The sequence below is a fragment of the Vanessa cardui genome, chromosome 21 (genome assembly GCF_905220365.1).
Source record: "Vanessa cardui chromosome 21, ilVanCard2.1, whole genome shotgun sequence".
NCBI lineage: Eukaryota > Metazoa > Arthropoda > Insecta > Lepidoptera > Nymphalidae > Vanessa > Vanessa cardui.
Genome location: NC_061143.1, coordinates 8,208,612 through 8,234,021, shown reverse-complemented (window position 1 = coordinate 8,234,021; position 25,410 = coordinate 8,208,612). Strand labels below are relative to the sequence as shown.

General features: G+C 30.5%; 1 protein-coding gene across 7 annotated transcripts in view; it reads right to left on the bottom strand.

Moving 5' to 3' along the window:
* The window catches only part of LOC124539041, a 240,393-nt gene that overhangs the window by 193,146 nt on the left and 21,837 nt on the right, over nt 1-25,410 (bottom strand). For 5 of the 7 annotated variants that reach the window (XM_047116359.1, XM_047116357.1, XM_047116361.1 and 2 more), the window contains exon 1: nt 13,316-13,769. The exons of the other annotated variants lie outside the window; for them this stretch is intronic. The gene's annotated coding sequence lies outside the window, so the exon portion shown is untranslated. Of the gene's footprint in view, nt 1-13,315; nt 13,770-25,410 lie in introns of those variants that run through there. 7 annotated transcript variants of the gene reach the window in all.

Sequence of the window (25,410 nt, the reverse complement as noted above, 5' to 3'; positions counted from 1 at the left end):
GTTAGAACGCGTGCATCTTAACCGATGATTGCGGGTTCAAGCCCAAGCAAGCACCGCTGATTCATGTGCTTAATTTGTCTTTATAATTCATCTCGTGCTCAGCGGTGAAGGAAAACATCGTGAGGAAACCGGCATGTGACAAATTTCATAGAAATTCTGCCACATGTGTATTCCACTAACCCGCATTGGAACAGCGTGGTGGAATATGTTCCAAACCTTTTACTCAAAGGGAGAGGAGGCCTTCAGCCCAGCAGTGGGAATTTTCAGGCTGTTGTTGTTGTTGTTGAATATTTTAAGTACAAAACGTCGATTCCAATATTAATACAGAAAAGAAACATTTTATAGCGACACACTAAATAACCAAACAAAATAATAATAAAAATTTAAAATTCACTTATAACGTTGTATTGCAAAAGGAACCACAGAGCAAAGATAGATTTTCAAGTGTGCTATACAGGTCATTACTGTTTTTCGGATTTATATATATCAAAAGAAGCATTCAGATCAACACGTATAATAAAAAATACATACGTCCATACGTTTTGAAAACGCTATACTTCAAAGTATATAGATAACGAATAGGAATTGAAAAGGAATATTTCATTCAGTTCATTATTTTAATACATATAATGCCCTTTCACTCCGCTACCCAAATTGCAAATAACCACTTGAACATAATTTTATCAGTGACTTAAGATCACGAGCCCGAAGCTCGTAAAACCATTATTTTTCACTTAACCCAGCACTGATCTAGTCTAGATAAACTAACAAGCCCGTGATCAAGTACTTGCTATAACGGATCATAATAAATCTGTATGTAATGTTATCTTTATGTATTTATAACTTGCACTCATATTCATTCAATTTTAAACATCTATATTGTAGGAATATTGTAGAGACCATGTCATATTAAGCAAAAATATATAATTACAATTTAAGTAGTCTCTCTCTTTTTAACTATACGCCATTTAGATTGTACCGAGATGAACCGGCAAGAGGCACTAGTTACTCATTGTCATCAATTAAATGACATTTATTGTAAAGTAATTAAATACAATTACATTTATATATTCAGAGTGAAAATTCATAACTCTAAATTGCTGATGTTTATTGCCGAACAAGAATAAAATTTATATATTATTATCGATTATAACTTTATGAGAATATATAAATAATTAATAATAAATAATAAATATTGGACAACATCACATAATTTATCACAAACGCTCAAGACAACATAGAAAACTAATTAATGCCGGGAATTGAACCCGGGAACACGGAGAGGCGTACCCATGAAAACCAGTGTACACAGTCGTATAAATAGATTTGAAAAGTCTAACAAAAGTTACAGCTGGATTTCAACTCATGAATAAATGAACTCTCTCCGACATCGCTAATGTCAAGGTCGCTGTAAACGTTTATTGTGAGTGCGCTCCCAAGCGTTCCTTGCGTCTGATTACATTGGCTCTCTCAACCTTTACACCGGAAATCCAAAACAAAAAGCAACGCTGCTTGGCGGTATGTCTATTGAACGTTGTGTTTTTATCACCCAGGCGAACATTAATATATCTCTTACAGCTTAATTTATAACATATTCAGGGGGTTTATTACGTTTATAAAACAAACTTTAAAATTATTTACTTAGTAAAGAAAGAACGGAGATCAAATCTCGTAAAAGAACAAATACAAAAATAAATAATAAGTACCCTATTTTTTTTAATATAAAATTTATGAAGATTCTTCTCGATGGACTATCGATAATAAAGCCACTCTAACGTTTAAAATTCTGCGCGTTCATGATTTGTATATTCGTGTGTGTTTCATTTAACACAAACAAACAACTCCATCATAAAATATGTGTATCTGTTAACGTAATAAATAAGCTTACCTATAAATCGCAAGCAATAGATTTATCGTATCTGTTAAATATTAATTTAACACATCTGTTTTATATAAACTATTTTGAAATAGGAAACAAATGTCTACTATTTTGCAATTGTTTCTTCAATTAGTTACAAACTTTTTTGAGACTTTAATATATAATTTAAATCAGTTTGAAAAATCTATATAACCTCTATTAAATGATACCAACACAATATTTTATGCAAATTACAAATAATAACAACATAATCTTTTATAGACAATGTTATTTCTTTTATAAAACATTGAGTCAAACATATAATCAAAAATTTAATGATTACAATATTAACAGTAATGAAGTTTTTGTTGAATGAAATATTCGGGTTAAGATACTTTTAAGCTCCTAAAGCTCGGGTTTCAAATCAAATCAAATAATGAGAAATATTATAATCATAATATTTCCCTTGTCCACTAATAAATTCCCATGCTTCTCCAGGCGTGATAAAACCGGTTTGTTACACTTGATCCATAATAATGATCACTGTAGCTATTCGTATAATAAACCGACGATTTTAATTCAATACTCCGACTGTTTCACAATGCAATCAACGAAATTTTATATTTTATGGTTATAATATTAAAAGTTCGAAGCGCTTTCGCGGTTTGAGTACGTTTAGTCATTTTTTTCACAGGATACATAAACGATAATCGAAATATAAATGAGACTTTTTATAACAATAATTAATATCTTTCCAAGTAAAAAAAACGATCAGATTCTGTTCAAAATTTAGTAGTATAGAATGTCTTAAGATTGTCCAAGGATGGACTACAACATCGCTTCAACTCTTGAAAATATTTCGAGTTTATACCACCTACGACGCTCTCAAATACCTATAGGTATAGGATACATAAGTGTGAAGATTTATTTCGACACATGTAGGTTTCCTCACGACTTCATCCTTTACATTCAACAAAGATAGAATAATTATAACGAAAGCAGATAAAAACTCATTAACGCTTGCCTAGGTTTGTACTCACAATCACTATTTAAGATATGCTCGGCTTTAAAAGGTTATATAGATAACAAAATATAAGTCAATATAAAAGCTCATGGTTTTAAAGGTGTGCGGTTGTATGCCAAAAAAAAACTAGCCCATCTATATCCAAGTTTATAACGATATCGAATTGATAATGTTGCAACTTTTCGTACACATGGTTCCTACACACGCATAGAGTATTAACTCATATTACCGAATTTATAAGTCACACTGAGTTATCAACTCGGTACTAAAACGCAGTATAACTTTATGTCACAGCTTTTACATAACAAATTTAAAAAAAAATCAAGGCATTTCGTATCGTAATTAGTGTATCGACCGAGAAGAACCGGCGACTACATAATATTATCTCTTGTGCTAAGTAGTACTGTGTCTAAATAAGTGTAACAAATGAGAGGTTTGACTGGTTTGAAAATTAAAATAATAATTGCTGTTTGAGTAGAACTCGTTTCAATGCCACGTTGACACCTTAATAGAGCATGATATTACAATTAAAGCTATGTTAATGAAATATTTATAGACGTGTTTAAAACTAGCTAGTGCACATTATAATTATAATCAGATTTATTTTATTTAAACTCGTTATTTTATGAAGACACACTATTTCATTATATTTTTCTCCTTCACTCCTTTTTATATGGTATGAAACATGCTAATTTACTGATTTAATATATGTTTTCCTCAAACTTTCCAATAATAATTGTGTTCGAATTTAAAAACTAGGCGTACACAAGCTAACAGACACCAAGAAAACAAACACATTACTGACGATACAAGAAATCGGATGTGAGTATAATTATTATCCAAGATTATGAATAATATTAAGATAGAAATAATATTAAGTACTTCGTGTAATCAATACATCCTTCCTTCGATAAATGAATAATTTCTTGTTATAAAACAATTAATAAGTAGGTAAGGCTCATTCTGTACACGATTAAAACTGATAAAAGAGCCTGAAATTAGTTTTTTTTTTTCTTTATAAAGGATATAACAATTTAAATGTAAATTTGGACCGGTGACAGCATAAAATAAAATTTATCTTTTAAAATGTTTGATTACAGAAGTATATTAAAACAATGAATCTCATAGGTTTTATTTTTTTAAAACTGGAACCATATGAAACAAAAGAAAACGTTATTCATACTCGTTGAGTACAGCAATGTCTCCAATGTAATGATTCGCATATTGTAATATTAACCGTAACTGCTGTGGGAACTGAATTTAATGTCATTGTGATACATATTTTGACAGCAACGCATGCACCGTTATACAATTGGCTTCAGTGTTATATAAAAATTTAACAAAAATACTGAGTCGAGTAATATACTCTGAGAAAATAAATTCGAGTCCATAAAAATCTCCGATTTCACAATCTTCCCCCTTCAATTTTTACCCCAACGGATATATATTTTTCGAATTGGTAGAATAGAAATGCACTCCAAACAATATCCGTAACTATTTTATAATATGTTAAGTAAAAAGAAATCAGATAAAACGTCAATCACAGGTCAAATCCATACAATTTTCGTGTGCTTCAAGTTTGTTTATTTATAAAATACTCACCGGTAAGAAACCGCATATGTTGGAGGGAAATCTGCCATATGTAAGCAAGCTTCAAACCTCCTGATGAACAGAGAGGCCTAAGCGGCAGGTCATTGAGGGGCTGTTACAACTAAATTTTATTAGCTGATAATTAATACAAAAATACACGTATTGTTTAAATTGTGTCATACTTATCGAAAAAAAAAAAAAAACATATCTATTAAATGAACTATTAAAATATAATCTTCTGTAGCCTATATATTAAAATTAATACTTTGACCAAAATCTCGAAAATACTTAAAAAATCAAGTATTCAGCGGTCTGTTAATATAAGAACCAGGTATCGCACAACAAGAAATTAAAAAGTTTAATTAATGTTAATGAGCATAAATTCAAACTGTACAAACGATGGAATCAAATAGAACGTTCACATATTTTCATGATCATCGGTAATTAAAAACAAGTGAAGTAACATCGGCTGTGTTAACACAAGGTTACCTTCTCTTGTATTAAGTAGAAGGATTTGATAATGCTTTGTAGCAATAATAAAAGACCAGAACGGGAGAACCAACTAACAGTTAATAATCAGATAAATAAGAAAGCAAGAAATTCAAATAAATACTTTCACACTCGCCATTAGTCTTACTTAATACACGGAAAACAAACACTTCATCTAATGCATCTCTCACACAATAACAGTCCACAATTAGATGTTTCACACATTTCGAGATTAACTGGTAAATGCCACTAGAATCGAAGTGGTTTGATGACACGTTTGTGGAACGGAGTACAATGTTGACTTGGAATTTGAAGTAAACACGTTATATTGAGTTGGAAATGTTTTGAGTGTTATTGGTTTAGTTTTTAGTGACACATTTGAATGAATAAGACATTATATAATTTATTTAAAAGCGTGGTATTTAACACGTATATTTTCAAAATAATATATAACCGCCTGAATGATTAAATAGATATAATCAATGTAAAGGTAAGTAGATAACAGGATTTTTTTAATTAACATTATTATTTTTATTACTATTAGTATTGAAAATGGGATATACAAAGTTGGTGTTCGTGAACAAGACATTCGTAGATAACGTCAAAATATCGAGCTCCACCAAATAAAAATAAAAAACATGGTAAATATCCCGTTTTAAATACTTATAGTAATGACAGTAGGATTTATTGCAACCACTGCCTTACCTCCTCTTGAGAATGTTTGTTCCTAAATACACAACGAAGGCAGTTTGATGGAAACACCTGCGCTAGATTTTTGTCCATCACGTGTGATTTTACACACGATTATTTTCTTTATCGCCAAAGAAGTTATTTGCAAACTCGGTTTGAGCACATAAATATTCAGTGGTGCCTGTCACGGCTTTGGACGTTTACGTGTTGTCAAAATGCCTATATTTATACTTAGTTTTACCTTAGAAGTGTGAAGCCTAAATAGTCTCATCTCGGCTAAAATTATTTTTTATGTTAAAAAAAATGAATATTCCAGACAATGTGTTGAATCTCGATCATTCGATATAAAAATAAATAATAATAAATATTACTCATTAACTATTATATCGGTATGTCCTATTTCCGTATAAACACAACGCGGTCCTATACTCGGTCTCCGGTAAGAATCTGATACGCACTTATCAAATTACAAAGCCGCACACTGTCTTTGATTCAAGACATAAATAAAAAACATACAATAAATCTTTTCAAACAACTAAAATACTTTAAAACTAATAAGTCAAAAAGAACGATCGTTATTACGAAGGAAATTCATCTAAATTGATAAGTTTACCGCCAAAGGCACATCGACATCCGTTCCAAACTATGTTATTATATTAATCTAATGAAACATTTATTACTCGAATTTTCTTTCCTAACTAGGAATAAGAATTGTTATAAATCAAACAAAATAATAACATAACATTTTAGTTAGTGATTTTTGAACTACAATGAAATGAATAATGGTTAATATAATAATAGGCGCCAATTACGTATGCGTCTAATAATAATTGCTATTGCGTAACTGAATTTTAGAAAATTAAGAAAAAGATTAAGTAACGATTTCTTTTTTTTAATTAAATTAGGTTGCAGACTGACTAACAGGCCATATGGTTTAACGTGGACACAACCGCCACAGCCATTAGCATCTCTTGTATCGTCAATGCGCCACCAACCTTAAGATCAAACTAGAACAATCAAATATTGCTATTTAGTGGCAGAATTTGTAATAAGCGGTATGTTACAACATACCCATACAGCTTAAACACCAAGTAGTGTAACAATTTGTACGCAGGCACATGGAATAACCGAAAGAAATATCTTACAAAAATCCTCATAAACCATAAGACCATATCCTAGTCTTAAATAAATCTCTCCAGGTCTATACTTACAAGTAATTACTAGGAAGCGGTAAGTAATTACCTCTTAAGGAAATTACGTCGCCTAACAATACTTACCTGAGCAACCGTAAGTCACGAATGAAAGTGGTCGGCCTATCTATAGTGACCTGCGCAATCATTATCTTGAAATAATCAGTGAACATATAATAGGCGATCAAAAGCCACTGGGTTAAAGCACACATTAATATAATACCTATGCAAGGAATAATACGTGGTCAGAGGTTAATACATAAATTGAAACAGACCTTATCCTAACATAACGATTGAAAACTAACAACGGGTAATATATCATTCATGTATTGCCAACACGAGAAATACTTACTGATATTATAAATGCAAAAGCAACTCTTCCTATTACTCTTACAGGGCAAACCACTAAGCAAAGTTTGATGAAATTTTGGTATGAAGCAAGACTGATAAAGAAGAATATAGGCTACTTTTTATACGCAACACCTGACGACCAACTCGAACCGCGGACGACCAATATTTTTTTTAAGTCTCATAGTAAATTCTAGTGATTTACTGAGCCGAATTTATATAGGAAAAAGATAGCTTTACAAGATGATTTTGTCGCATTCACCTTCTTATGAAATCCTTTTATTATCATTACGGTTAATTATCACCGATGTGCATGTTTATCAATGTTATAAGTTCAAGTTTCAAACACAAGAGATAAAACATCTTGTATCATTCAAAGACGTAAGGAATACTATATTTCTCCCATTACTTTGTATCTACCTAATCATATTTCTGACAGATAGGTTTGCTTTCCAAAAATACATAAAAATATTTACAAACTTATTTGAACTTAAACAGTATAATACAAGACAAATATTTAAAGGAAGCAATGTGTCTTCGTCATAAATGATCATGAATTATTTAAACAAAAATATATAATTTTTAACAATGACATAATCCTCATGTAGAAATCATTTTCTCAGCAGTAACGGTTTTAACGGTGTTTCTGTCAGCCACTAGGTCATTGCAGCTTTTGAATATTGCATTAAATACCATAGGAAGTCGTGATTTTTTAAAAGTTTTATGAATGAAACGAAAAACCGGATACATCAATATGATGATCATGCGTACTGATGATTCAGTTTATAGTTATTGCGATGGGCGGACGTCCGCTGCACTACTTATATGGTAACGCACATATCTTATTAAACCAAGTATGGTTTATATATAATGAATCTTATTTATAATTATTTTAAATATGATGGTCGTCCACCTATAAAAATTCAACATAATTCATTCAATTAAGCATGTAATTCATTAAAGTACGTCCTTAAGAAAAGTTTTTAATTACTACTAGTACTGTCTTGATTGGGAAGTCTTTTTCGAAAAATACAAAATACACGAAAATTACTACTAGACGAAGGAAATTTCGGAGGGCAATAAAAAGAACAGGGAAATTTTGAAAGCAGATGAAGTAGCGTGGAAGCGTTATTGCGGTTTACTAATGATTATCAAGGGTTTGGTAGTAAGACCTTAAATGATAATACATATTAATTTTCTTCAATTAAATTTTAAATCATAACACAATATAGATTTTTAGATTTCTAAAATCCTTGCTCTATATAAACTCTTACTTAGCATGCAATATCTTCATATACTCAAATATAGATATTATATAGTGTATTAGAAACAAATATTACTTAATACCTTATTTAACCATACCTGATTTAACCATACGTAATACATAATTACGAGTCATATAAAAAAAATGTTTAAAAAGGCAAGTAATTGCGGAAGATTCTTAGATAAATTACGAGTTTCATTAACATTAAGAGTTCCGTCAAAACTAGAGTAAAAAAAAGAACACGTTTATGGTTAAACATCGGTTTTTGTTCGTCTTTTGCAAGGTCAGCTATTTCAGTAATCGAAAATATATCCAAATTTATAGTAACATCTGATAAATAATATAATTTAGTGATATAATATATGTATGTACCTATATTAAAATACTGTATTATTTCAGCTTTAACCTCATAATATACGACAATATTGAATAAAGAATACACTTTTCACTGTTTCGTTTGTTAACATTTGTCATGTATCCCTTTTTAATCTATAAACTTAAGATAAATCAAAATCAAAGTCGAATTAGGAAACTTGATCAAAATAATAGATAATAACACATCAATGGCAAACTATGATGACAATTTATCCAAATATTGAAAAAAAAAGTGTATACATTGGTAATAAGGTCAAAAATTTTATAGCAATTACATTTAAGTGAATAATTTCAAACGGTGCGGGCTGTTAATAACTTGCACTGCACTGATAGTATTATTAAGTACACTAATAATATAATCAATGCCTCTCTTAAATCGCACTGCAATAATGAAGTAATATTGTTCAATTGCTGGAAGCCCATTAAGGGTAAAAATTAAAAGACGGTCGGGTAGATAAAAACCGAAAAACTGCATAGATTTTAATGATAATAGAACGACGAAAATATTATTTCGTTGTTTTTAAATATTTAAATATCAAGAACAAAATTGCTATTAATAATAGAAAATTACTGTTCATAAAACTAAACATTTGAATACTAAAAACTACTTTACGTGAATACAATATTGCAATTTTGATGAGAGGATATCGTGACGAATACTGCCGAGCGTCCGTCACAGAGGGCGCACGCGCATACCGGAAAAGGGTCTCAGACTATTGAACTTTCGGCCGACGAAGGCAGCATCGTATATAGCGCTGATTTTAACGACCTAAATGCGCATGACAGATATAATTTAAACAAAATTAGCAATGTAAAATAAAAAAACAAACTAATTTAATTCTCTCGAAACATAATACAAACGGATGGCGTTAATAATTAAAAATAATTCATATATTTTTTATCGTAAAAGTAGAGTTAAACGATTAAAAAAAATAGAGTACGAGTAATGATATGTTTAATTAGAATTATTTTTGTTATTTGCATAAATTAAAGAAATCACAGATACATAACGAAGATAAACTTGTAGACATAACACATTCAAGGTTGTTATAAGCTAAATTTTAAACAAACGACGTTCAGGGAAGTGGAAACGGTTTTGTTACGCGCGGCATCCTGCATTACGCAAGGCGTTTTAATAAAGTAATTAATATTAAAATCTTTCGTCTCGCTCTAAGAAATGTTACGACAAAATTAACTTAACTACGTTCTTCGAAATTTATTCACTTAATCCGAAACTAAATTTGAGTATCGGTATCCATAAGATTAGATAACGTTTACTATGAATTTTTAACTGAGATGTTTATTATTTATTTTTTGAATTACAGAATTATTCATAAACTGCACTTTATTCGACGGTGATTTTGTTAATTTATGTGTAAATAATGATAAGCTTATGTTGTGACAATTTTCCAACTAAAAGCAATCGTAAAAGTTAACTGTTACGGACAACTTGAATATTTAAGATAAATAATGTCATGGGAAAATATTTTTTTCATTATAAAGCAGTAGGCAAGGCAATTTGCCATGGGAAGATAGCTTATTAAAAATATAGTATGTTTCTTTATTAGTGACTATCATTTCTTTAGTTTAAGCATAATAAACGGTTTTAAACATTCCCTTAAAGTCACATACAATAAATTGCTTCTAGTAATATTACTTTGTTCGTGGAGAAAATATTACTGAAATATTTATTCTACTGCTAACATTTGCTCAGTGTGTGTACATCAGGAGTCAGATCTCATCTCATCATCATCTCACATCGCTAGGCTATCCTCATACTATTGCGATTACAGAATCTGATTATGTTGATGTTTACGATATTCACTACAAACTTTAGTCTTTATCCTAACAAAAGTATTTCAATCATTATTATTTAGATTTATTGTCAATTAAATATATTTTTATTATTTGTAGATATTTATTAATTGTTGTCTCTTTAACTCTACTTCTGCATTTCTCATCTAAAGAGAAAATTTTCGCTTTAGACAACAATTACAAATCTAGATATTAAATTTATTAAGCGAAACGAACATTAAACAACTTACAAGTGTGATTTAATGGCAGGCGCGTTGAAAGGGTAATAATGTTAACTTTCCATAGTAGTACATACTATATTATTTAAACATCCGTTTAAAATACAGATCGAAAATAATATAGTTATTTATTTAAATAGCAATACATTCGGCATAAAATGCATGTTTGGTGTAGGTATTTGACAGTTACAAGCGACATCAATTTTAAATTAAAAAATGGCAACACTGAACAAAAAACTTCTTCACTTAGAAAGATGAAACATCGTAGTGAATAGAGGCATCCGGATTGTATACTCGAATCTGACAAGTAAGAGTGTTCTGAATAACATCATTTCCATTTCTGTTCAGACAAGGAGGAAAGTTGCAGCAAATCTAATACTAGAGATCACAATACTTTGCGTACATCGTGACAGAGGTCAAGGTGCGGATACAAATAGCCGACGCAAAGCGCGGGAGACCGAGAATTTTATTCTGTAGGTACTCACTGAAAGCCCTTTGTTGAAGTTATTTTAATGGGATTAACATTATTTGTTTTGATTGCAATATTTACAAACATTTTTCTTATTTTTTATTTAACAAGGAACACTAGATATTAATATTAATAATAATAGGTATATCCTAATACAAGAAATAAGTAATCACGGTCACATGGACTTGACATAGGAGACTTATATATAGTTTTATAAGAAACTAGTTTTCGCCCGCGGCTTACTCTATTGGTTGGATGAGCATAATATCAAAATCAGAATATACTTTATTCAAGTAGGTCATAACAAGCGATTTCGGACGCGTCATTTGACTGGCTATATTAAGTGAAGCTACCACCCTTTCCGAATGCAGATACTACCGAGAAGAATCGGCAAGACACACATTAGTTACCTACTCTTTTTCAATATTTAAAATACAATGTCATGTTAAATGCTATTATATACATATGTGTGTAATATGTCCTGCCTGGAAGATATTATTCTGTTTTGGAGTTCAAGCTTGATTCATACTTATCAAATTTGGTTCACTTGTATGGCCGTCAAGGAGCAACAGACAAACAGTTACTTTCGCATTTATAGTATTAGTATCGAAGAACACATATGTGATAATAATATTCTTTTTATTAAAGCCAGGGTTAAATAAACTATTGTTTCATTAAAGTCCATCCTGTAATTTCAATAGACGCATATGCAAACAGGCGAACATTATTTTTAATTAACTTATTAGCTATGTAATATCCATGTAATATTTTTCAAAACACACATTACTACCCAAGTCATTATTCAGACATATATGTGTTACTTGTAACAGTGTGTATTAACTAGTACTACTACTTTTAAAACCTGTCAATAAACTTAATGAGATTACTATGATAAATGTTACCTAGTTTTATATTACCAAACAATCTCATAGAACGTAATAAATATATACATATATTTAGATTGCTATCGTATTACAGCACTGCATTCCGTGCATTGATATGTTTATATACATTTTTTAATTTATTAATAATGTATATATTTTCGATATTATTAGTTTAGAAATAGTAATAATTATTAAATTGTAAAACAATACAACATTTAACAGGATATGACATTATTTGAAAAATCCGATTCAAACTATATCTTTATTAAAATGAACTTTATTTTTATTCACAAAACGTAAGAATAATGCACTCATAACAAATAAAATTCACAGTTTTCTAATTTACGGAAGATCGTGCGTGAAACTAAATATTGTTATACGAACGCTAATGCATTATTTTAATATTGATTGATTGTTATTTACTTATTTTTTAAGAATGTATTCATTTAAAAACTATCAACAAAGTTTTAGTATAACCTTCAAAGCGGAGATAAGCAGTTGTATAGATTTAAAAGTGAACGGAAATCTCGAGTTCCAGTTTTGAACATTTCGCACACAATGCCGGTCCCACTTGCAAGCGTCGATTCGCAATTAATAAATGCTTTGACCCAGTCTTGTGCATATTGAAACTGTCGATTCATTCTTGTAAGCGTTAATTAATCTAATCAAATTTGCAAAAGCTTTTACGATCTGTTTCTTATATTGATAATTACGCGTGAAGTTTTGACGGATACACAACCACATTCTTTCAGATTTGTAATTTAATATCATAGCCATCATTATATATATTTTAATATACGTGCGATACAAAAAAATAAGTTATAAAACAAAGGTGCACGTTTTGTCACGATTTTGGCGCTCTTGCAGTTTTAGGTCACGCTTGTTGTCATTGAGTCGCCCAAACGATACCTACGCGATAACCTTTATTTACTTATTGGAATTTTAAAATATTTAAAGCCTTTTTATCATTATATTAATTTTAAAAAAATGTTTTAAAACGAACTGAATCGTGAAATGTAAATAGTTAATAATATGCAAAATAATAATAATACTAACGATACTTTGAAGTTCGAGAAAAGTTTTAGAAATTATAATGCTTACCATATATCAAATCCGGGATTGAGTCACATGAATTAAGGATATAGGTATCCCGATGAACATATATGGATCACCGAAACAAATTCGTTTTGTGATCAGTTAAACTTAGTAGGCAAATAAGCACATGCACTAAACCATAGCTCACATACCACTACACTTAATGAACACTGAACCTGCAAATTCCACAGCACAGGAAGAGCTACACACGTTTCCTCAGATACTGTTAAGACAACAACTTAACAGTGTGAAGTAATGTCACCTTAGGATTCGCAATGCGAAATATGGACGGTCTATAAGGCACTGGCCGTTTAAAAACGACTGTTAAACCGACATTACCGGTCGTAAACGTTCCAAAATCGTTTCGAATAGTCGATTTACAAAATACAACAGCGCGAAGTTGAAACCCACGAGTGAGCTGCGCGGGCAGCGCGAGCAAACTGAGGCGCCACAGAGCGCGATTATGTGACGCATCTAACTGAACGGTGTGGACTTCAAACTTTTATACTTACAATTTAAAAACTACCGCGCTCTAACACGACTCGACCGCGCTGAGCGTGCATTTAAATCGGTAGGATTACTAAATTGCGAATAAGCTCACAGTTACATACATGGACAAGTCACCTGGGCAAGGCTTTCAAGAAATGGCAATCATGCATGTACGCAATGATTACGCAGGTTTAATCGAATCGATTGATGGATCCTGCTGATATTGACCGCAGGAGATAGCATAATAACAACATAAATTAACCACATATTTACTAACGACGAAATATTTGTGCCTACTTAAAATACACTTAGTGCATTCTTCTTATACAATATCACGACCATTGTATAATTACATTATAGATATGTTTAAATTAGAGCGATCGTACGTGTTGTTATAAGTTATATTGAATATTTTTCAATATGTAAGAAAAACCATGTAGTACATGTTATTTATTTATCAAAGGTTATAAATATTACATATTAAATACAATGATAATACAAATAATTAGGTTTAAAATTTACCTGGTAAAAAAACCATTAATAATAATCCGAACAACCTGAGATTGCCGGCCGGAAATTAGTTACAAATAACTGATAAAATGTTTAGGAAGGGGTGAAGGCAGTGTTGCTTAAGTTAAAATTATTGGCGGTACAATGCGCTTACTAATTTTCTTATATCTATCAATAAGGATTAAAAATATGAAGTCTGAGAATTTTAAGATTACATTCTCACATATAAGATTTTTGAAAGTAATTGGAAACAATAAAAACGTATTGCTGATCTAAAAATAACCAATCAAGATCAATAAAATTTAATCGAAAGTAATGATGCGAATCCAAGACCAGTTCTTCTGCATATAAATTAACACTGACCAATGGCAGGGGGGATGCTACGTTCCAAATGACTAGCTGAGCATAAACCGACATTGTTTATGGGAAATTATGTTCTAGCATTCTTTTATAAATGATAATATGCAAAAATGTTTTAATTAACAGCCATCACTAATGTATTTTACACACCGGATATATCCGTTTATATAAGAGTACATTGTATTGTTACAATCAATCGTAACACACTGACCCAAGATAATAATTTTACTATAACCGAACACGAGCACTCAATTTCAAAGGCGAATTTGAAGTGCTAAATGTTTGTGCGTAACGTAGAAACGTTGAAAAAATTATTGTCAATTTAAGTGCCCGCGACTTTATGCCCGTTCGAATTTGACAGAATAGTTATTGTTGTAGCCTAAGTTACTCCTTATAACATCAGCTATCTGACAGTGAAAGTCCTGTCAAAAGCAGATGAATCATTTCCAGAGATCAGCCGGACCAAACAAACAGGCAGACAAAAATGAAAGAAATGATATTTTGGTACAGGATCATATCCCTGTACACATACTATTTATACGAGTTTAGTAAAAAGCGGTTATTTTAATACTTCAAACGGACCTCTTCTTCTATTAATGTAGATAAATGTTCGGGGAGCTAATATTCATAATTAAACTCAGCCTCCCATTAAAACCTCGCGACATCTATACCGATTTCTAGTTCATTTGCAAGTACGCAAGGAGAACCGTAATGTAAACCAAGCACTAGATGATTTTCATTTACATCAACCATAGCCTGGTTGCGGTCTTAGAACAAGTATAATTAAGGGGTTTGCATATAATAGACCCCATTGCTGTGGAAACTGGATTCTAAGTCATGAGAATCGTTAAGGTAGAATGCCCATATTTCTATACTGTAATGAGCAATAAAAGTCTTGTGTGAAATTTTATATACATGAGAATGTATGTACCGTAGCTATTTATTAGAATATTGATCTATACTCAATTATACAGAACCAGTAATTAATGTCAATTGACATTTTTTCTAATCAAGTTTTAAATTATTCAAAGTGCTTATCATAAAAATATTTTAATATAAAACCATTTATATTCAATTCAATGAATTGCTATCATATATATGCTATCATATATGTATATGGGACCGTCTGCATTGTTTGATTCGTTAATTAATTCTTATTTATTATATGAGATGAATTATACCCATGATAATTGGACAATCACCGAAAATGACTTGCTTTATAAGAGATACTAATCGTTTGTAATAATTGATGACAATTAATCAACTAATTTAATTGTGAACAATACTAAAAAGTTAATTGTATTAAAAGTTTTTTTTATAAATGACTAATTATTAAATTTCTTCATGAACATCATATTATTATTATTAGTTTCATTTTAATATTATTTAGTTACATATATACTATATAATGGTACAGTAGATTGAACAGTAAAAAAAAATCTCGGTCTTGTATATTTACAAAAGGAAACTAAAATAAAAAAAAAAGTTATTGGTAAAAAAATTAAAGTACTGTTGACCATTGAGGAGGAAGTTCTTTTGCTACAAAAATGCTTTGGAATACTCAAAAGATAACTTTATTGTAAATTTACAATATTTTTTAAAAAAAATCTCCTAAATAATAATTAATATAATATTTAAAAAACATTTACATAGTTGTAAAGAAACTACATAAGTCAACTACAAAATATGTCTTGAACAGCTCTTGAACATGGTTAGTGACCGCATAGTAACGATATTACTTACAATTATCCCATAGCTATCCCGACTTCATGCCTCAGGCGGCAAAACCAAGGCAACGCATTACATTACAATAAAAAAACCTATCACTCTGAAACTCGCCGCGCTATGCAAAACAGAGATACCTTAGTCTCTACTTAGCTACCTAGTTTTATATATGACCTGTAACTACATGTATGATAATTATAAATATACTGCAAATATAAGGGACTAGCAATTGCCCGCGGTTTTGCTCTCGTGGAAGTTTAATATATTTTCCGATTAACTTAAAATATAACATTAATTAAGGACCTCTTTCTATACAACATTGGTATATTTTTCATCCCTACAAGGGGTAAAATATCCAGAAACGCTTACTTACATTTCTACTCATTTTTTTATTACTTCTAACTTAAAAAACGACAGACTTTCATACAAACTTTCAACCCCATTTTCAACCCCTTAGGGGTAGAATTTCTAAAATTCCTATCTTAGTGGGTGTCTACTTAACAAAATCCTGCTCATCAAATTTAATAGCCCAAATTTAAGTAGTTTACGCTCGGCGATGATGAATCAGCCAATCAGGACTTGTTATTTTATATATATATAGAATAGCACTGCTAAACTGCTTAATCATTAAAATGCCATACTAAACAAAAGACAGCAACATCTCAAATATCATCACTGACGTGATTGTTAAATCTTATCGTTTCTTAAATGCAACATATGAAAAAATCCTTGCCATATAAGGCGCATACAAGCAGCATGTCATCAAAACAATAGCTGCTTGAACGGCAACAAATAGCTGTATCGTGATGTTCGACACCGTTAAACTACTCATGTGAGGGCAATAAACGGTTCCGTACATCGAATTTTATGAGGCCCGGTACATATTGCACGGGTAAAATCTAATACTATCATTTCATCTAATATATTTAAGTGAATTCGACTTCAACCTATCACGCTGCCATACAGAAAGTTATGAGTCATACTCACATTTTCTTAGTATTAAGACGGTAATTCAATTTTAGCGATTTGCCTCCTCCACCGAGCATGTTTAAAGTACATAAAAACTCTACAGCATTTCCTAAATACCTCGTGACCTTTAGTTAAGATTTACGCGCTCCATTCACTGGGCCATCTCGGTTCTTAATCGCTATTAAATTGAAATATTGATAAATTATAGATAGAAAGTAGTATAGCAGATAGTTTTTAATATTGTAACTGTACTGAGTAACTGCATTTAGCGTCATACCGTTCCAAATATAGCAAAATTAAATAGGCAGATGCTATTAATTGCAGGAGATGTGGCATCTGCAACAGACGTTGGTAATAAATAATTCCATCAGAAACGTTATTAGCCGCCTGCGAGTATTTCTAGCTTGCACCTTGTCGTAAAAAACGTTGCATTTTTGACATACTATGAATATATAAAATATTTAAGTTGAAGGTTATTACAATTTAACCATATATAGAGGAAATTAACAGGTGACACAACGGTAATGTAGTTGAGACTTTTTTTAAATACATATAAACTTGTCTTTGACGAAATATCGATCGGAATTTAAGGTGCATCATGTCACCTTTAGGACTGTTATTATGTCGAATAATTCAATAAACAGAATGTAATAATTGTTTATTTCATTACTCTACATTAAAAACGTAATGCACATAAATTTAATGCAAACTTTTTACTAAATGCCACTTTAAATTCCATAATAACATTCCTTTAAAACATACGGTCAGCTTGTTTGAACAACATTAAGAAAAAAGTAGCCTTCATAAATTTTTCATTTATTTATATATTTAATTAAGGACACGTGCACGTGCTCTAACTTGTTGTTTTTTTAAATGCAATGAATACTTTTTTGTGCATCAATATGGCCAAAAATATCTTACTTTGTATGTTAAAATGTTACATTATATTTTGATAAATATTTCTTTTGAGGTGTCTAACAAAAGTATACACAATATTATACAGAGTCAATTGTAAATGTGTTAGCAGTAAGCCCGTATAATTGTATTGTTTGCCTTGGTATTACTGGTGATTGATGAATTATTTGTTACATATAATAAACAATATTGTAATGTATGCTAATTTCATGGCATCGAAAAGACAACGCAACTACCTTGTTACAATAGTCTCGCAATCAAGATGATGTTTCGTAAACCGCATCGAATCTTGCTCATTGTTTATCACATGACAAAACTATGAGAACAGATGTTTATCGCGTTGTTTTGTGGGTCAGCTTTAGGAAGTTTATTACAAATCAAATGTTAAGGTCAGTTTCTATACCATATAAGAATATATTTTAGTCTGGTACTATACTAATTGAAAAGAAAGAAAAAAAAATTGTCGTACTATACACGTTCATAAGACACATACCGAACACATTCGTAATTTAAATTTGGTTCGTTTAATAAAATCTGTGGTTTTAATTGAAAAGTTATTATAAATATTCATAAGACAATTTTAATCCTCATTGACATCTCATTATTAGAAAAAGACAAAGTCGTAAGAAAATTAATTATCAACGAAATCAAGGAGATAGTTGTAACTAAAATTATCAAGTTATTGTTATGGAATAACTATAACATAACATATTGTTCGCAGCTAATGGTATGTGACCTTTGTCCAAAGACATGAAGCTGAAAAAGATTTGCCAACCTTTAAATCGGGATGTTATATCTCATCGATCTGTAGTTGTACTGGGATACTCACCCCTCAAACTGGAACACAGCCAGAAAGAATTGCTATTTGGCGGAAGTAAAATTTATAAAAGTTCGGTAACCAATCGGACCTAAACAAAGCTGTACCACAGGTTGAACTTAATAACATTCTTTGAAATATAATATTACAAGTATATAATTACTAATATTCCTGATTGTTTTCAACATGGTAGCCAAGTGCTTACGTTGTTAATATCATGTTATGCTAATCCTTAAAACACAATCGGAGCCCAGTATCAGTTTGTGAATCGTGTTTATGTTAACCACCTTGAAGTATGGCAAAGACAAATGAGAATGATGATTGTTAATAGATTATTTTATGTAAGTCATGAGAAAATACCATACATTCGTATAATATCTAAAATAAGTTATATTTATATGGATACCCCTTAGAATAAGTACATTCCCTAAAATTTAAATACCTAAAATGAAAGAAGTTCTATTAGTTAAATTTATTTATGATATCGTCATATCCATATGTTGATAGTAATCAATAGTAGTTACGAGACAAGAAATGTTATTATTACTTACACTATAATATTCTAATTCTTAAAAAAATCCGTTTCTGTTACAAATGGTTATTGCTATTAGATAATATAAAGAGCATTTCTCTTTGAGTGATAAACGAAAACAAAGCGATACATTTTATGAAACAAATGACATTACATGATCGCACTTAAGGCTCCGTTTTGTTTGATTCAAACACAAACCAGTTAAGTATATCTCATTTTCATTCAAGAACCATTTTAGGGTGAAGTGTAATTAATCAAGCCGTGCAAAATTGAAAGTCCACTAAATCAATACTTGAAGGTACAAAAGAAGTACTATTGCTCTTACCGATTGTCCTTGCGATAGAGAGTACATTCCAACCGAGGAGGAGAAAGTTGATACATTGTTTCTCTAACGTGTGTCAATATTATGTAAGTCGTTTAAAATCTCTTGTCTCAAATTTCGATACTTATGTTATGCATTCATCACTCTTGCACAATTTAACTCGTACATGTGAATGAATGTCGTGTAAACATAATCTGATATCACTTGGGCTGCATAATTAAGTATCCGTTTAAGTGAGAGTCACTTATGGTGTCAAATGCAAATTTTACTAACAACACTTGTTCAATGTCAAAAAATTACTTTCGGTACGTAAAGAAACATCAACGTTCGAAGAACCGACGAAAGAAACAGCAATACTTTCTTTCTTTTTCCAACGATTCTTGTTTACACTTTACTACTTACTATTCATTTATATTTGTATTCTAAACGATCTGCAATCGATCATTTCAATCGCAAGGTGTCAGTCTACAGTCATTAGTTTAATAATACCTTTTAAAATACAGAACGTTGTTCATTTTTGTATCGAAATTTGAATATTTTTTTACCGTTTTTTGGGATTATATTATAAAAGAGTATATTAATAAGTTCACGCAAAAAATATCATCCCATCATAGTCGCACAATATTTTATATAAGTCACTTAAGAAAAAATAATAAATCTACAGATAGACTAACTGTGATGGTTTGGATGGATGGTAAATGGTTTAAGCCGCGTTCATCGTAATTTATTATTTTTAGTTTAAATAATTCAACATGTATAAAGAACAGCACATGCCACGGGTACCTAAGCCACAGCACGCATTCATGATGTGTAAAATGTAAAAACTGTTACGTTAGGAAGCCCTCTGGCAGATGCAATTCCATTATACACGCTTTCCAAATAGAAACTTTGCTGCCTATACCTGCTAAAATATGTCAACTTAGATGATCATCTTTATTCAACAGTTCTGTTGTTTTTTAATAGTCGCGTTGAGGATTTCGCAAAAAAGGTTAAGTATTTCCTTATTCAATTGGGATATCAAAAAACCTATATTATTTTATTTTAGGATAGCTGCGTCGATTTAGTTTTGCTATAAATGGCAAGTAATGATAAAAAGTAGATCAACAAATATATAACATGTATATACTTACAAAGTGGGCGTAAAAATAAATTGGTCGCCGTTTATTCTCCACATTGACGCCTACGTCAATAATTGACCGCTTTTAAATTCAATAGGCCTTAAGGTTTCCATTTAGTTATATAATATGTCAAACTTTAAAAGAACAACAACTATGATAGTATTCGATAAAAAGTTTCAAATATTTGAACTTACTTTTTTAATTTCCATAGATGCTTAAGCAGTAAATATATTAAAATATTAACTTAGATGTGATATAAATTCATCTAACGACCGCTGTCAGTAATAAAGAGTAACAAATTGCATTGAATATACACTTCACTAATATTTATTTTCAAATATATTATGCCTTTAAAATGTCGTCAAAAATATGCAATATGCACGAAGAATTCCTACTAATACAAAGTTCTCACGCCGAAACCGTTACAATTCTTGTACATAAATCATCGACTGAATAAAATGTGATCGCCGTTAACTTGTATTTTCTTGCATAATGTGTTTAAAACAAAATATTTCTTTGATGTAATATGAGCCTTAGCTAATGTCTGTCAATTCCTTCCTCGCTCGATTGATTGACGTTCGCATTTCGTGTTATAAATTATGTATGCCTATACCTTCCGCGAATCCAACTTAGTAAAAAAATAACATATTTTTTTAACATTAATACTGGTTTGTAGGTTGGATTAGGCTTGTTCAAATTTATCCCCAGACGACATCGATGAGGCAAAAACATTTAAAAAATCATAGCCGAGTTCCGATAAGTACTAGAAGATGATAAATTTAATTAAATATTTACAGGCATACAATTGAAAATGTTATTTTCATTTGTAGTACAGTATAAAACCTATTGCCTGTCGAATACTATTACGTGAAATGACATATGTTTAAACAGACATTTATGTGTCATTTGATATATAAAATTAAGATTAATTTTTAACTAGAATATGCGGAACTTCCTCCGATTTATAGCTACCAATTAGCGTTCGGCTTCCGTGTCCAAACTGAGTTCGTTAACATGTCAAACGGATAAAAGTGAATGAAAAAATAGCACCTACTATCCGCCCTCCACGGCCGTAAAAACAGTGTGATCTTCTAGACGCCAGCTTCCTTTAACTCAACCTATATACTGAAATAGGTTTTTGTAACAAAATTTATCTTCGCCACTTTCCGGTAAGATAGAGCAGTTTACTAGAATTAATTGTAAGTAATGATTTAAACAAGTGTTACATGCATATTTCTAATTTGGTATTGTGAATACGTACAAAACTGCACAGAATATGATTTTAAAAGAATATTCTTTTGAATATTATGTTCTGTTTTTAGTCCAGGATTCAAAGGAAATGGGATTCTTAAAAAACAAAGATGAGCGATAATTACAGGATCTTGTTAATGACTTGCTTGTGTCTTTGTAAAACAGAAATAGATTATTCAAGAGTATTTTCAACTCTTTTTCTCAAGAAGATAAAAAGAAAGTCAATACTTAAACAAAAAATACTGTTTTAAAAGCTAATATACCACAAAGATACATATATTTTTATTGAAATGACCGATCGATCATAACTTTCGAATTGCAGTCGCTCAAATTGTTTACTATTTTGGCACCTACGTTCATGTTAAGAAAGTGACGTTTTAAACAAGTAAATATGACATTATCGGTGATAAGTGTGAGCACATCATTTAAACCTTTCTATTGAAACATGTTTTCTATATAATTCATTGTGTGATAGCTAAAAAATTCAAGAATGTATTATATGTTGGCCTACTTATTAATATTAAAAAAAAATTAAGTGGCTGTGTAGTATCTTCCACAAATGATAAATATATTTAATTAGTTACATATGTATGCGTCGTACTCAGCATACAAAACAAATTTCTTGCAATTTTAAAAGTTTCATAAAATATCCACATAACATCACAGCGACATAAAAATGTCTTTAAATACAATAATATTTAAGTAATGATAGACCTAGTTTTTTGCCCGAAACCTAAATAAGCAGACCTTAATGTCAAATTGTTTTCTAAATAACTTACGAGAAACTTTTTACTGAATGCCAATACCAGACAATATTGCAATTATCTCAAATATTTTTAGTCATCCCGTTTTATTCTAGCAAGCTGCATTTTGGCATATGCCATGCCAGCTTGCTATTGTAAGAAATAATTAAAGGATAAATGATTAACATTGTAGTTATTAACTGTCTATTTACGTATGGCACTTATACTTTTTAATTTCGTACTATAATGTAGAGCCATTGGCCATTTGTAATTATTTCGTTATGGATTTGTGTTAATCGAAATCAAGGAAATATTACAATCCTCTTAACGGTAACGGATACAATTAATAGATAAATCGATCATTCTACTCGAATGTCGCAACACTAACGACAGCACAGATTATAATATCTTTAAGACTTGACGTTTCCCATTGAAAAATACGTAATACATCGATTAACGATTATGATACACTTTAAAATAAATTACTTTCTTCAAACTATTACATAATATAACAATATACCTACATTATTTTATGAATTATGTTCATATATTTGATTATTTCTGTCCAAAGAAACAGGCCGAATTTACAATATTATATGCTGGCTGCATCAAGTGATTGATTGTGCGTGCTCAGTGATGCCAGGTATTTAATAATTCCCATGAAAGTAGTAAAAATGTATATAAATAGTAAAATTTTGTAATTTTGTCCGTCAGTTACAAGTATACTAGATTCGCCAGCGGCTTCGCTTAGCTGTGAACCACTTACTAATTAGTTGAGACATGAATGCAAAAGAAACAATCTCGCTTTAGCATTTAATATATTATTTAGGATTTTTTTTTCATACATATAAATTATTCATACTTACTATTTTTTCTTTACATACGTACATATTAGATTTTTTTTTATGGAAATGTAATGCAATAGTTAAATGTACAGTATTACTAAATATTTTAAGGGGACTCTTAGAGATAATTAACTTCACCGTAGTACTCAGAGTAACACAGATAATATAGCTGGTTTGTTTAACTAATTCATCTGTCACATAATCTTACCCAACCATTTATTATTACTGAAACAGTTTTGTTTAACAAATAGTTTCAACTGCTAAAGATGCAAGCAATACGCGTGGGTTGTCTGTCAATGGGAAAGTAAGTTTTGATTATTCGCCACACTTCCTTGGACAATCTTATCGCCGTAATAGGTTTCGTATTGTGAGGCATTACTAGTTGAGATGTTATCAGGTACTGTTTTATAAACTAGGTTTTATAACAAGTATATTGCATTAGTTGTTGAGTAAGCGGTACATTATGCCATTTAGATTGAAACTAAAGTTCATTTCGTATTGCTTACAATACCTTTGAAGAGTTACGAGTTTTTCTTCTAATATTATATTAGAATATGAAGGTTGCTTCAAATTTGATATATTTACGCCTTCCAGAAAAAATCTACTATGATAAATAATCAGATTAATATATTGATTAACTAGATTGAGACTGAATCGTTAATCGTCATTCACTTCACTTCATCGCCCATACAAATCAAATCGAGTACATACATTCAATTGGAACGATTAAACACGATCTCATGAATCGAAAACGGATAAAACTATTTAGAAAATAATGAAATCAAATTCGAACACTTTGTATTTAAATAAACATGTATGTACTTTCACTTAAATGATTGATTTCTCTTGTCTCTGTTTTGATTAATAAATTATACCTATAGAACTAATAAGTGATTGAGTCAAACAAATTGAAACGAGTGTAATGGTCGAGCGAACATCGATGGTACCGCATTTTATCGAACTATAAAATACCAAGTAGGCACTTACATTGACTGATGTACGTAAGATTTTAAAATTTATATTATTTTATGTTTTCAGTCCTAGAAGCGATTTAACGAAGCCTCTCAAAAAGTATAAGACCATGTTAGTGAGTCATACAAAAAACTAAATCAAAATCAAAATACACTTTATTCAAGTAGCATAAGCACTTTTTGATTGTAATTTTTAAAGACTTCTGATAAAATTATCTTGTACGTGACCCTAGTCAGGTTAGGGCAGGGGCATGTCAATTCCCCTAGATCCGTTATTCTAATTAATTACCACAAAAAAAGACATTATTAAATCCAATTTTTTTGTAATTATATTTAAGGAAGTGAAAAAAAATAGATGTTATCGTAACAAAAACCAATAGCATATAGAATGTATGTATTCTTTCAAATTAATTCTACTTAAACGCTTGTAACAGACACACGACCGCTAATTTATTATACGACATAATACATTCTATGAACAACACACCATAGAAGACTTCTTCTAATCACCACAATAGTTATAAAATGGGTGTC